This window comes from Lycium barbarum, chromosome 8 (assembly GCF_019175385.1).
Source record: "Lycium barbarum isolate Lr01 chromosome 8, ASM1917538v2, whole genome shotgun sequence".
Taxonomy (NCBI): Eukaryota; Viridiplantae; Streptophyta; class Magnoliopsida; order Solanales; family Solanaceae; genus Lycium; species Lycium barbarum.
The window spans coordinates 85,225,479-85,240,810 of NC_083344.1; positions in this window are offsets into that span (position 1 = coordinate 85,225,479).

Below are 15,332 nucleotides of genomic sequence, written 5' to 3' on the forward strand. Positions count from 1 at the left end.
CAAAGAAAACTCTTATTTTCATAGTCCTCATAGAGTCAGAACTATAAACGACCTGAATTCTCATGTAGCCTGAGATATGTAGGAAGCCCAAAAACCGGGGTCCAGTCATACTTTTGAAATTTTGAGCAAAAAGGGCTGTAATTTCTATTATTCGGTAAAAATTAGGATTGTCAAATTCGTAGCTCAAGGATGGCCCTACCATCCTCGAACTCCGAAGGGGCAATTGTTGAAACCTAATTTTCACCTCATAAGACGCGTATTTTAATTTTTAAAATTCTCGAGTCAAAGACGGAGCAAGGATGCACCTTCAAAATTAAAATTTCAAAATCCCGAGAAAATTGCAAAAAATTGACGTTTAATTAATTATTCTATGAAAATTGACCATTAAAAGAAATTACGAGTTATTGACTTTCACAAACGTGATTTGAAAAGAAGATACATATCCCACTCCGTCTAACTCGGGAAAATTGTTAATTAAAAATGACGCATGAATTAGGGCTCATTTTGATCGCATTTTTAAACTTACTCGGAAGTATATCAATATTGGGCTCGTTTTGAAGCTCATATTTTAAAACGACGTATTATAATTTTTATTTCATCAAAATATTATTTTACAAGGGGCGTATTAGACTAATTAACCTAAAACTATATAAAGACTATGCTACATGTTTATAAAACAAATTAGAAGGGGATTTTATCCATTTGTAAAATTGTTGATACTATTTGGATAAAGTCTTTTTGGGAGGAAAAGTACAGCCAAGTGGACTATCTTTATCCATAGAATTTTAAATGCTTAGTTGGATGATTTTGGAAATTTGAATAAGGATTTTGGGGGGAAAAGTATGGCCAAGTGGCCTATTTTTGTCCATCGAATTCTAATTGCTTAGTTGAATGATTTTTGAAAATTTGAATAAGGATTTTGGGGGGAAAACCTATGGCTACATGGCCTATTTTTGTTCATGGAATTCTAAATTGGCTTACCTACAAATAGAAAGGATGAACATTAAGAAGAGGGAACTTTCCCTGGATTTCCTTTAGCAACTCCATCAGTATTACACTTGCAGAATCCAGATGCAGGTCTCATCCATTTAATAATTCTGCAGATAACAGTTGGTTTATATCCTTCAAAGAATTGAATCCTTTTGATATCATCCACCAACTTTGAGATGCTCCAAGGGATCTTCCTTTCAGCATTTATAATCATCTTCATGGTAATGGAATTAGTCTCTATAATCAATGGAAACAATTGCTTTTCCACATAGTACATTAGACCCATTCTAATAGCCTCAGCCTCAGCAACAATATTTGATCCATCTATCAGAATTTTAGTAGCTGCATGCACCAAATCTCCCTCTTCATTTCGAATACAAAAAGCAGCAGAACTTGGTCCTGGATTTCCTTTAGCAGCTCCATCAGTATTACACTTGTAGAATCCAGATTGCAGGTCTTATCCATTTAATAATTTTGTAGATAACAGTTGGTTTATATCCTTCAAAAAGAATTGAATTTTGACATTGTGTTGATAGGTTTAGTGTGATTTATTCATTCTTGTTAACTTTTGATATATATATATATATATATATATATATATATATATATATAAATTTAAAAACAAAACAAAAAAACCTTAGTTCTTGTGAGTTTGTTATTAATTCATAGCAACTATTGGGCCTTTTTCATAAATTGTCCTTTTATTTATAAGTATGATAATTATGGGCTTGGTTTAAAAGTATTGTAATTCATCTTTTTGGCTTTGTAAATTAAATAAGTGACCTCGGCATATTACTAATGTTTTGCACACCTATCTTTTGTGACCTCCCCAATTTGTTAGTGGATCTTTCGAGGCCCACTAACATTTTTAGATCGAGTCAACCCCTGTCATGAAAGAACTAAGGCATTGGAGCATAATTTGGAGCGGAAATATTTATTTATGCATTTTATATTGGGCTTGGTCGGGCCAATTCCCTACTCTCTTTATATTATTTACTTGATATTATATATATATATATATATATATATATATATATATATATATATATATATATATATATATATATATATATATATATATATATATGCTTGTATATAAATTGGAACCCTGAATGAGAATATCACGCCTAAGAGTTGCTAAAAATAGATTTTCAAAATAAAAAAAAAAACTGTTTAGGTAAATTTAGGATTGCAGATGATTTTGAGGATTTTGGATACCTTTGATATGATTTTGAACTTATAGGCAAACTTTAGGACTGCTATGATTGATTTGAAACTTAAGTTGGAAAAGATGTTTTGTAAACTTGGATTATCATTTTGGGTGAACTGTTTTGACTATTAAAAAGGTTAATGAGTTAACTTTGAGACTTTTTGTAAAGATTAAAACCAAGAATTGGATAACGGTTCTAAAAATATGGCTAACCTATGGAGTATATTAGTATTCCTATAAAAACTATTTTCTATACTTAAAAACATTTTTTCTAAAAAAAACTTTTTCTAAACTCGGGTGGGTTTACGTAATGTTCTACCTGGGTTAACGCCTTCGGGTTTTAACCTAGGTGTTCTAGTCCGAAATCCAAAAAATGCCCAATTTTTGGCAAAACTCTACCATTTTTCGTTTCCTGGAAAGGAGTATTTTTGGCATGAATGACTAATTTCTATTTGAGAAAATATGAAACAAAAACTGATTTTATCACAAGCAATTTATATCTACTAAGGCATACTATTAGAACTCGTAGGTTAACCGTATTTTACAGATCCTTAATACTGGGGTGCCTAACACCTTCCCCAGGGGATCACCAGAACCCTTAACCATACTTTGGTTAGATTATAATTCTTATAACATTTAACCTTTTTGAATTAACCCTTTTCAAACTGGTTTTCCTAATTTCCTAAAAATTAGGTGGCGACTCTAAAAAATAAAGTCCATTTAGAGCACCATCGCATTTTACGGATCCTTAATACTGGGGTGCCTAACACCTTCCCCAGGGGATCACCAGAACCCTTAACCATACTTTGGTTAGATTATAATTCTTATAACATTTAACCTTTTTGAATTAACCCTTTTCAAACTGGTTTTCCTAATTTCCTAAAAATTAGGTGGCGACTCTAAAAAATAAAGTCCATTTAGAGCACCATCGCGTAGAGGTATATTTTTTCTTTTTCCCGGTACGGTTGGCAACCGTACTTCCCCGGGACACTTTCCTTTAAATGAGGCTAGTGCAAATGTGAATCGGAAAAAATATCGAACCATTACATCTCTCTCTCTCTCTCTCAGCTGTCTCTCAGCCCTCTCTCCCCCTCTCTCTCCGTTGCACCGCCGCAACTAAGGAGACAGTCATAGTCGTTGTATTCTTGATTTGCCGGAGGAATAAAGCAACGCCGCTGTTGCCGCCACCGCTCTCGCGCAGATCTTCATCTTGATGCACAGCTGGCACAATCACAGATCTGAGCGTATTTCGAAGGAGATTTTTGTGGCCTCTCTTTTCTCCTCCACCGCTGTCGTCTTCTATGGCCGGAATCCATGGCCAATCACCGAATCTTTCTAAGATCTGAGTGTATTTTCTCATATTTAAGTCTATTTTATTTGTTGTATCTCATATCTAAGTGTATTTTATTTCTGGTATCTCAGATCTGAGCGTATTTTATTTCTTGTATCTCAGATTTTAGTGTATTCGTTATTTTTTAAGTGTAAAATAGAGTGATTTTATTTCTTGTATCTCAGATTTGAGTGTATTCGTTATTTTTTTAGTGTAAAATAGAGTGTTTCTTTATGTATTTTTTTCTTGTATTTCGAAGGAGATTTTTTTGTAAACAAATGAATACAGTGAATTTTGAGTACAGCCGAATAATCGTATATTTTCTTGCACTTATGTTGTGTGAATACAACTGAATTTAAAATACAATAAGTTGAGTACATTGTAAAATTAGTTAGGAATGAATATAGCTTAATTGAATACATCTGAATTTAATACAGCGAAATATGGCCAAATTTGAATACACATTACTGTAGCTACGAAATGTAATTAGCAAAAGTGTAGCTATGCCTTAAAAAAAAAACCCCCCAAAGTGTAATCATTTGTGTAAGTTTCCCTTTTGAAAAATACCTTAAGTTTAAAAGAAGAGTTCCAAATCCCTATTTTCCTCTTATGTCTTTCCAAAAATCTATTTTTGGTTTTGATTAATCACAAATTAATCTAAGTTTACCATCTTATAAGCGAAGCTTCAAGAAAAATCATTTAAGTCCAAATTTTATGATCTCTAAAACATTCCAAAATTTTCTAAGGAGGCTACAGCCCAAAACAATTTCATTTATTTTCCAAGTTTAAAAACTAAAATGGGTTTTGATTTATTCAAAGTCATGCATACATATAGTTTCTAGTTTTTGAATATTTTGCCGAGGCTTTATAAAATCTCATTCCCCGATTTCATGCAATTATTAACTTGGCGTGTTTAATCTTGTAAAATCATTTGAAAGTTTTTTCCCGACTCTTGTATGTGAAATTCCTAAATTCTAACCGTTTTGGGGTTCCAATATTTATAATTATCCATGCAAATACATACATGTATAATACAAAATCAAAATGGAAGAAGGGAGTTAGGCTGGTGGCCTACCTAAGCCCACCAGTTGATCATTTTCACCCATGGTTGGGCCTTCTTTATTTTTATCTTCAAAGCCGACTCGATCAAGAAGAGAGTAAGGCCTCAAGCCCAACAGGTTTTGAACAGGGAAATCAGCCCAAGTGGCCCACGACATTAGTCCCATGAAAGCACAAAAGGGGGAAAAAGAAAATTGCGATTAGAAGGTATCTAAGCTTATCTAAATATCTAAACATAAACAATAAACACACATAGATGGGCATGTGTGTGTGTGTGTCTATATATATATATATATATATATATATATATATATATATATATCATCTGTTGCACTTGATAGATTGTATAAGTCAAGGTGAAGCCCAAATGATATGATAGGCCCAAATGTATACAACCACGCGAACATAGCACAATCAAGCCCAATTCTTTAAAACTATCCCATTTTTTTATAGAGAATGTTAGCCCACTTACTTAATAGGCCCAACTGACATATATATATTCTCCCTCTTAAAATGTAAGCCTTATACATTCGAATATGCCAACTTCATACTCATACAAACTTATGTGAAGGCTGATATACATGTAACATTTAGAATCCCCATGGGACACCTGAAAGATATACACAGATATATGACTCTTGTATACACTTAGTGTATACTAAGGTTCTATACCATGTATACTTCGGGGTATATCATAACTTAAAAACAGGTCAAATGGAGAACATGAGAAAATAACCAGCACTGAATAAATTCAATGTGCAGCAAAGGGAAAGAGAATTCATGGTGTTATTCTTATATTTCATCCCAAAAGATAGTTCAAAGGCCAGCATAGTTCTGAATTTAACAAAAAAAATAAAAAAAAAATCCAAGTATCTTGATGTGGCCCAAATAGGTGATGAGCAAACTCCATCAATTTCATTCAATTCACAAAGACGCAGACTTGGACTAGAAAGCAATCATGCAAGGTAAACTATCTTGTAGGGCAACATACAACACTCAACCATGCTAAATATCATTCTTCATAGCATTAAGACGGGTTCTAATATGAAAACTCAAAGCAATCAACAAGCCCCAACTTGTACACAAGCAAAAATCAAAATCACCTCAATACTTCAGATAAACAATTGCTTGGACTAGCAAGGAACATCATGCTGTTAACTAAGCTATAAAGAAAAAGGTTTTCCTTTTTTTTTTTTAATTCATTCAAACTTCACACAGAGAATTCACAAAGAAAAGGGGAAATTGATCTAAGACACTAATCTCTTTAGCATGCATTCATAGAGACTTACTCATAAAGATCTGTTAAGACCATGGCCATTTCAACCAACAAGTACTTAGAAATTTATAAAAAAGAAAAAAGAAAAAAGGCAAGGTCACTTGAGCAGATTTGTAAATAAGTAATGAGCACATGCTCTTCGATAGACAGTTTTAGGCATATATAGGCAAGCTGTTAGGGATAGTGACATTCTTTCATAAGTGAGGCATGTTCAAGACCATTGTTTGACCTTTCATTCATTCAAAGGCCTTCAATACTAGGTAGTGTCCTACCCTTGCTTACTATATGAAACATGACAATAGGCTAAGTATGGAATGCAGTTAAGGCTATAATCTAACATAACCAAAGCTATATTATGCATGAGAAATGCTATTAAAGTATCATTCAGACAACTCAATAGGTAAGGCAGGATGAAAGCATCCAAAGACACTCTATATACTTACATAGATATATCCTTTAACATCTAACAGACAGGGGTAATCAACCTAGTAGTCATGTGACAAGTTAATCCAACTAGCATACATGTCCAACTAAACTAAACAAGGTCTATTAGGAGAGTGAACCAGTTGAAGGAACTCAACAAGGAAAAAAAAACATTTCACCATTTCAAAATCTGACCATACAAAGATGCAAACCACACAGAACCATACCCCTTTTCTTATCTTATCATATTTTGGCTATTTCAAGAATAGATCAGTTGGGATTTTCAGCTGGAATTGTATAACCTTACTCATGTGGTCCTAAAACCTACCTAGGTATCCAAGCATAATCACGCATAACCGGACTCCTACTTATACAAGTCGTACTAGTCAAACCATATCACAATCTTTATTGAACAAGTACTAAAAAGTGCATTTATCATGCTGAAAAAACCAAGTATGGATCTACCACTGCTTATATGAGTATCAACAGTCAACTTGTCACGACCCAAATAGCCGTGAGTGGCACCCACACTAAGTCTCCTAGTGGGAGAACCATTCCCTTACCTAATTATAAAACCACTTTAAACATTTATAAATCGATAACCAAGATTAAGCATAAAACTGTCTAGTCATGCCTTATATAAATAAAATGAGGAATTCTAACTATTACAATTCCAAAGATCTGAAAGTCATCGTACAAGGACTCTAAAACATAACTGTCTAAAGAAGGAACACTGTCTAAAATGATCATAAATGTCTGAAATGAAATAGACATCCAAAATAGGAAAGATCTTCAGGCGGCCTGGCATGAATAGGAGCTCACCCTCGAATCTGTCGGAAACTGGCCTCACGCTAGATATGAGGTTTCGAAGATGCCTCTGGATCACAAATTGCACTCAAAGAATGCAGCAAGGTAGTATCGGTACAAACACTATGTACCGGTAGATATCATAGGCCAACTAAGATTAGTATCATGCATACAATTACAAAATCAATATAATAGACAGATAGGCACAACAACGCATAACCACATGAAACTACCAACAGGAATCATCCAACACCGAAATATCAGCCAACACAGGGATAAGATAAGTCCACCCAATTAGACATCAATAAGAGTAACTCAACCCATGTAACCACCAACACACCCGTAAATCACCAATTATCCTAACTCTATCACATATCCGGACATACATGCTAAATGGTAATGTTTGACCCATTAGCCATGAGTCCGATGCAATGCAATAAAAAATAAAAGTATCTCAACCGTGTAAACACATGCTAAATGGTGTTGTTTTTGCCAGATAGTCATGACCTGCAGGGGACCCATGGTGTCCATGTACCACTCGCTCCGGAACTGAACTCGGATCACGAGCCCATAACTAGGCCACATCCTCACCTCCTGTCAAATGTGCCTTTTCATATTTATAATATCTTCCTCATCACAATGTATTTCTGTTCCACAATCAATAAAGAATGTGAACAATCAATAAATCAATATCAGGGAACACAAGTCACTATATCACAAGTCATATCAAGACTCAAGAATCAATTCATCAATAACATGAATAAGGGATTACTTCAAAATCAACAAGAAGAGTATTTATGAACTCCTTCTTTATCATTTCATAATAGTTAATCATATAATTAGTCAACCAATATCAAATAAAGGAATTTCCAACCACACTTTATGTCCGAAGCCTAATCATGCTTCTCCTATCAGTTTCATAACATATACACTACCGTAACCTACCTCAAAGCCGAACATGAACAAAGCAGTCACTCTGCAATAACTTTCCCCTTTCGTAAAGCTTCCGAACGTTCAAAGTCTAGAAGTATATCGCTACATGAGTATTTGAATCATTTACTCAAACAACACAACAATTGGGGAAAAGAACCCAACCACATTCTACCCTTTTCAATTGGGTGAACTATCACTAAGCGTGAATTCATCATAAAATCAACCCCAAGCCATCATACTATTCTGATTTATGGGTTTTCTAATTAATTCAATGCTTTTTCAAGCAGTTTTTATGCTAAAGTTATCATCTTTATGAAACCCTAAATCTCAATCAATAAGTTCCACCATTAATAGTCAAGTTCTCATCCTAGGAAGTGATAATCTCTACTCAGAGATGATTAAACAGTAACAAAATCAACCCATTCATTAAATAAGGGTTTCTTAAGTTTTAGGGTTTTATCCCTTTCATTCACCATTAACCAGCCTTTACCTAATCATGAAATCTATCATGATGATGGAATGAACAAAGTAAAGGGCTGAGACTTACCTCTCAAGAGTATTTTTAACCCTAGCCTTAGAATTTCGCCACAGTAGTTCTTGGAAACTGTTTTGGAGTTGTGTGGGGAATGGGTTCAGAATAAAGACTATAAAACACTGATTCTGCCTCCCATCACCCTCTGTAGCGGTCAAAGCCTCATTGCAGCGGTCTCGCTATAGTAGGAACCCTCCCGCTATGGCCGTTACATCCGGTGTTTTTCATGTGTTGGAAAGCGTGCGAGTTAAATGAAATTAGTAACGGAAACGAGGTTACCCCCCAAGCTTATAGGTGGTTAGAGTGACGGTACAGATGTATCGTAAGGATTACAAATTAAACAAATTAAAAAAAAATAAGTTTCATCGAGGTTCGAAATTTAATTGAATGAAATACGGTCCAAGCTATCATATCCCGTATTTTGGACTAGGAAATTGAACCGTACAACATAAGCAAATTTACCCGAGCCCAGAGAATTTGGTCATATTCAAGCATGAAAATCAAGAACTCGGTGTATACATGGAATGAAATGATTTAAGACGAAAAAGTGTGACGACGATGATTGAAAATAATATTTTATGTGTGGCAAATGAGGCTATGGACTAGTGTTATATCAAATGGTCAAGATAATGGGTATATGGAGTATGTTAAAGGTGATCAACATTTAAGTAAACTGGGGGCAAGAAATTAATTACCAATATTAGGAGACAAACTGGATAAATGTGGGTCCATGTGGCATCTTGGTACAATTGCAACATATGACTATTGTTAGGCATATAACCATTGCTGAACACATTATGGGAAAAATATTCATGATAAGCATGAAGTGGATATTTGGGGTGGACCCCAAATTCCACCAAGATAAAGATACTTGAAGTCTTTACTAGGTAGCTCCTAAAAGAAAATAGAAAGAATAACATAAATCTTGTTTTGTAACGTTGTAAAGTAGGTAGCAGCCATATATATATACTGATTCTTTATCATTGTTCTTTGGATAAATTGTATTATGAGGAAAACTTGCAGCAACGTTATTCCCAATTGTTATGGGTTTCGCTCACCGTTTCGATCGCGTTGTTCCGTTTTGTCATGTTGTTGAATCCGGAATTTCTTCAAAGTGAAGTAAGGTGGAAGGAGAGGATTTCTTGGCAAATAAGGTAATAATTTTCCTCTACTAGATATATTTAAATTCATCCAGGTCATAGCTAAATTGTGATATGGGAACTACAAAATTAATTACGGGAAATCGGATAAGTTATTGTTGTTGTTGTGTGGGCTGATTTGAGGTATATTTTTGGGTTGTGTTGTGGCTGGAAATTGTTGGAGCAACTTAAGTATATTGTTGTTGTTGTCATTGATATGTATTTTGAAGGAAAGAAAAATTGGAGAAATGTGTTTGATAATCGTATCCGAGCTTGTCGCTCGTCGTGAAATGTTTATAACTTGTTGCTGCTACATGGCATCTTGTTATTGAGGTATATACTTGTTGGATTGTTCTGGTTGTTGTTGTTGATATATGGAGTTTGGGAAAATGAGAAGAACGGGGGAGATGCTGCCCATTTTGTTTTAGGATAAGTTAAATTTTTGTTATACTATTAAGAGAATCGTTTCTATAATTAACGATAGCATCATTGTTGTTAGATATAGATCGTGGAGCAGATATGAGTTGAGTTCTTGAGCCATTGAGCTAAGAGCAGGTTTGTTAAGGCTATCTCTTTCTTTCATTTTGGCATGATCTTTATGATACGAACGAAAGAAATAAATGATCAAGTTCCAATGAATTCTATTCCTAAATGCGTTGGAGATACTCGTACCTTTGGCTTCGTATGTACATTCAAGCATAGTTCATGTCTATAGTTCCAGAGTTCAGAGTGGTATTTCTTGAGTCTTTCATGCATTTATATATATGTATAGCTAGTTTCTCACACCGAGCTGCACTATAGTCGGCCGTGTACGACATATAGATGTGCACACCACTGCAGTGGGTACGTTATGATGTTACCCCAGACGCGGGATGATATGATAAAGCGATCGTATTGTACGTTCCACAGCACTAACAGTTATATTATGATATATGTATATGATTTTTGAAAGAAAGTATGCATATCATACGCCCTCAGAGGCACTTTCAGTTATACAGAGTTATACAGACACTTTCAGATTTATAGTCATACAGATACATTCAGATATACAGATTAACTCTTATGTCTCAGATTTCTTTCATGATTTTTTCATCTATTTGGATGTCAGCTCAACCGATGGGGCTAATGCATTCCATTTGTTCCGGAGATGCCAGGAGTCAGCATGGTCTGATGTATATAGATATCTATGTATGTACATGTGTTTGGGAATGCGGGGCCCTGTCCCGGCCACGTTGTGTTCTGTTTTCCAGTAGAGGCTTGTAGACAGTTATGTATTATAAGATGATGTCCAGATGAGTGGTTTCACATGTTATCATAGGTGGTTATGATAGCCTTATAGGCTTATGCAGTATGTTTAGCATATTCATACAGATGAGTCTTTCATATTAGTTGATACACACATGTTCCTTATGAGTTCATCGAGAGTCATATGATGGCCTTATCGGCCCACCTATGTTTATGTTGATGTTACAGATGTATGTCAGGCGGTACTTGGCTAGTACGGTCAGGTACCCGTCAAGGCCCTCTGGTTTGGGTCGTGATAAAAGTGATATCAGAGCAGTTATGTCCTAGGGTTGTTTACAAGCCGTGTCTAGTAGAGTCTTGTTTATGGGTATGTTGCGTGCCATACTTAAACAGGAGGCGGCAGGACATTTAGGATGGTTACCTTCTTTTCTATTCTAGATCGTGCGATAAAGCTAAGTTATAGGATATAATATTTCCAATCCTAACCCTGATTGTTTGGTACTTGTGAGATGGCTTCTATGGGGAAGAAGGTTGATGGTCCAAGGGCTTCCAGAGTCAGTCATTCTTACGATACAAACCTATAGGAGAATGTTTCCTCTATCGAGACAGATCCATTGGAGGTTATATCCTCCATAGAGATAGATCTATCTGATATTCAGGGATAATCCACTGAACATGTAAGGGATAGACAAGTATTGGTAAATGACCATTTGTGTAATCCCAGAGTGACGGTATCCGTAGAACGAGGGTCACATGAGAATAGTGGTAAGTCTGGGAGAGTCAGTATTATTGGTATAATTGTAGAAGATGTGGGTGCCCCAGAACAGCCTATGGAAGAGCAACCAGAAGGAGAACGTCCCCAACCACCGTTGGACCGATTTATACCGGATCAGAGTTTTTGAGTAGGGCCAAGGTAAGGGTTTCCATTGTTGGGACTTCAGGATACGAGTGACTATTTAAGGAAGTAAAGTTCATTGTTGAATAATGATATTATATCGTATGACTTAATGATGTGAGTATTAATTATAGTAGTAAATACAGATTCCCTTGTAGGATGTCAAAGAAAAGGAAGATAAGAGGGAGATATGATTTACGGGTACATAAACCTCTGTGAAGGGGATTAATTGATGAAACATTTGAAAGGGAAAGATGGAATCCTAGGGAAGGATGTTCCTATATGATTATGAGGTGAACTCTATTCTTTTGCATTCTTTTATAGTAATCAGCCCTATGTGGTTGAGTTGTATATCATATGTGTTTCTATATGTGGCCTTCTAAGGCATGAGATGTGTTTTCTGAGCTGTATACAGGTTTGGGATTATTATAATTATAGAGAAAACTCTGCCGAAATTTTTCGAGAACTTAAGAGAAATTGTGGCAACTTTTAGGTGGGGTTATTATGAGAAGAAAGAAAGGGTAAAACAGTGAAGTAATTAGAGGTGAAATTGCCAGTCAGTTATGAGACAGGTTTAATAGATAAACATTTACATCAGAAATGGGAATAATGAGATATTATGATAGATGAGAGAGGATAGGATATAAGAATGTGAAGGAAAAATGTGTGCTTGGGGTAGAAAGAAGTTTTATGTATCAAAAGGGAATTAAAGAGATAAGCACCCCAAAGGAAGTTCACAAATCGGAAAAGGTTAACCAACCCTTATATGTCTTCGAAAGATTGAGCTATGGGATGACCTTGATGTGTACACGTATATGTATACGCATGTAATACCATTATAGATTGGCAGGTTAGACCTCACCCGATGATTAAAGCGGGAAAACATTTAAGTCACTAGGGGCTATTGACCTTAATAAATGCCTCGAGATAATAGGTGGAAAGGAATATGTTTACAAAGCTCTTCACTTGGTAGTTTGTTGAATTTATGACTACAACTACGTTCTGCGTTATAGCCTAGGTTATTCACCAGGATGGTTATATGACAGGAGTTTGTTATTATTGACACGAAGGAAAGTGAGAGATGCAGAAATGAAGAGATCCAGACTAGGATAATGGAAAACAAGATAAGATTGATCAACGAAACAAAGGAACGACAAGTGACGAATGTCCAGTATGTATGATGTGTATGATCAGAAAAAGAAGAGCATGTTAAAGATAGAGAAGGAAAGGAAGAAGTGAAGCGAATAAAAAGAACGTCTACTAGTAATAGTAACTTGATGAGCTAAGTAAGAGAGAGCATCATACCTTGTGGATATTCCAGTACTATATGTGAATGTTAATGGATATTATTATAAGATGATTGAGGTTTCGAATTGTATCATAAGTAATGTGTGACTAATTAGATTGTGATGAGAGGTACAAGGTTATTTGATGAGTAAAACACCTTATGCACAGAGAAGAAAGTGACTCTATGTCTATACTATATAACATCTTCCCAAGGGACTCCAATTGGACCACATATTACCCCGTTACTACCACATTGGGATAGCAGAGAAGAATGTGCCCATAATAGTGTGAGCTGATCGGAGAAAATTATGGAAGGATTAATGTTGAGTTGTAGGTCACAGTTTTATCAACGAATAGCAAAAAAGTATTGTAATTGCACTTGTGGTTATTGAGATACTAATGGAATTACTTGAGCAAAAAAAAAAAAGAGAGAAATGAGACAAGGAAAAGGATAAGGTATAATCTTGAATGATCAATGGACCAATGTTATGTACATATAAAGATGGTTACAAATGAAGTCACAATTCGGGTAAGTTATACGGCAAAGAGAAGGGATTATTAAGAAAAAGCACATCCAAAGATGGCAAGTTTGAGAACGGTGCAATGAAAGAAATATAGATTAGTTACGAGCTATATTAATGAAAATGAAAAATGCGTAAGATGACCTATGGGTCTCAATGAATTTATGGCAAAGAACATTATGACAAAGACATTTATCCTGAGATAGTTATAGACATTAGAAAACAAAGGGAAATTGACCTTCGGCATTATGAGGTGATATGACAAGCAGAGACGTAAGGATGAAATGGTAAAAGGTATGGACCGAAAGACGAAAGAGGGACAGAAAGTTCAAGATAGTACTTCATAAAGTAACACAAACTATGAAATAGATTTGAAAAATGGGCATATGATAGAAGCGAGGTATTCACCACAATGTGATGATAGAGGTGCTATACGGAAAACTACCTCTATAAGTGTTCACTCGAGATGTGATACAAGTATTTACCTCAAAGGAGTGCTCTCAAAAGATTCATTATGGGACCTGATTAACATGGGATTTAAAACCCCTTAAGATGATACATCATGTATTGTAACCTTCGTTCAGATATAAGTTAAGCGAGAAGAGACACCCGAAGAGGATTCTAAAGATAAGAAGAAGTTTCCTAATTATTACGTAATCGCGAGAGGTTAAGAGATTACATGGTATCAATATGTAACAAAGGTCACATGGTTGATTTAATAATGTGGGTATAGAGGTAATGACTATATGATTAAGATTATGAGAAGAAGTAACAATAAGGACGAAAGATATCTAGACTAATTGAGGGAAAAAAAGGATCGATGAGTTCAAGTATCAAGGAGGATCATATCAGGAAAGTGACTCACTTATATCTCTTGAAAGGATATTCCTGAGGTGTCCAGGGAGTATTGCAACCGAGAGTCATTACTAAGAAGGAAACTCGTTTTCAACTATTCAAAGGGAATATTATAGATAGTGCATGTCAGAGGATTAAAATAATAACTCCAAGAAGGATGTACGTTGCGGACTATGCGCTCTAAATAAACAGTGGGAGTAGACATATGAGAATTAGAAGAGCGAACAGGAGGAACCAATTTGCGATGGTAAACCTACCCAAGGGAAAGATAGCTCCTATTCTACAGTTTTACTAGAAAGATAACTCCAACACAAGAAAAACTCGACTTAAGCTTCAAATGTAGATGGATATAGTAAGTTGTAGTCAATTACGGAAGTAGCTAAATTATGACCACTTTCTTTGGAAATTCAATATTAACTGATGTCAAGTGATGAATGGTATTAAGTTAACCAAAGACAGGCACAACATGATAGACTAGTTATAGTTAGAATTGATTCGTTATAAGATCACCATAACCAGTATACCTATACAGGACTAGCTCAACATTCGAGGACAAATTTTCTAAAGGGGAGAAGGATGTTACATCCCGCGTTTTCATGTGTTGGAAAGCGTGCGAGTTAAATGACATTAGTAATGAAAACGAGGTTATCCCCCAAGCTTATAGGTGGTTAGAGTGATGGTACAGATGTATCGTAAGGATTAGAAGCAAAACAAATCGAGAAAATAAGTTTCGTCGAGGTTCGAAATTTATTTGAATGAAATACGGTCCAAGCTATAATATCCCATATTTTGGACCAGGAAATTGAACCATCCAACATGAGAAAATTTAC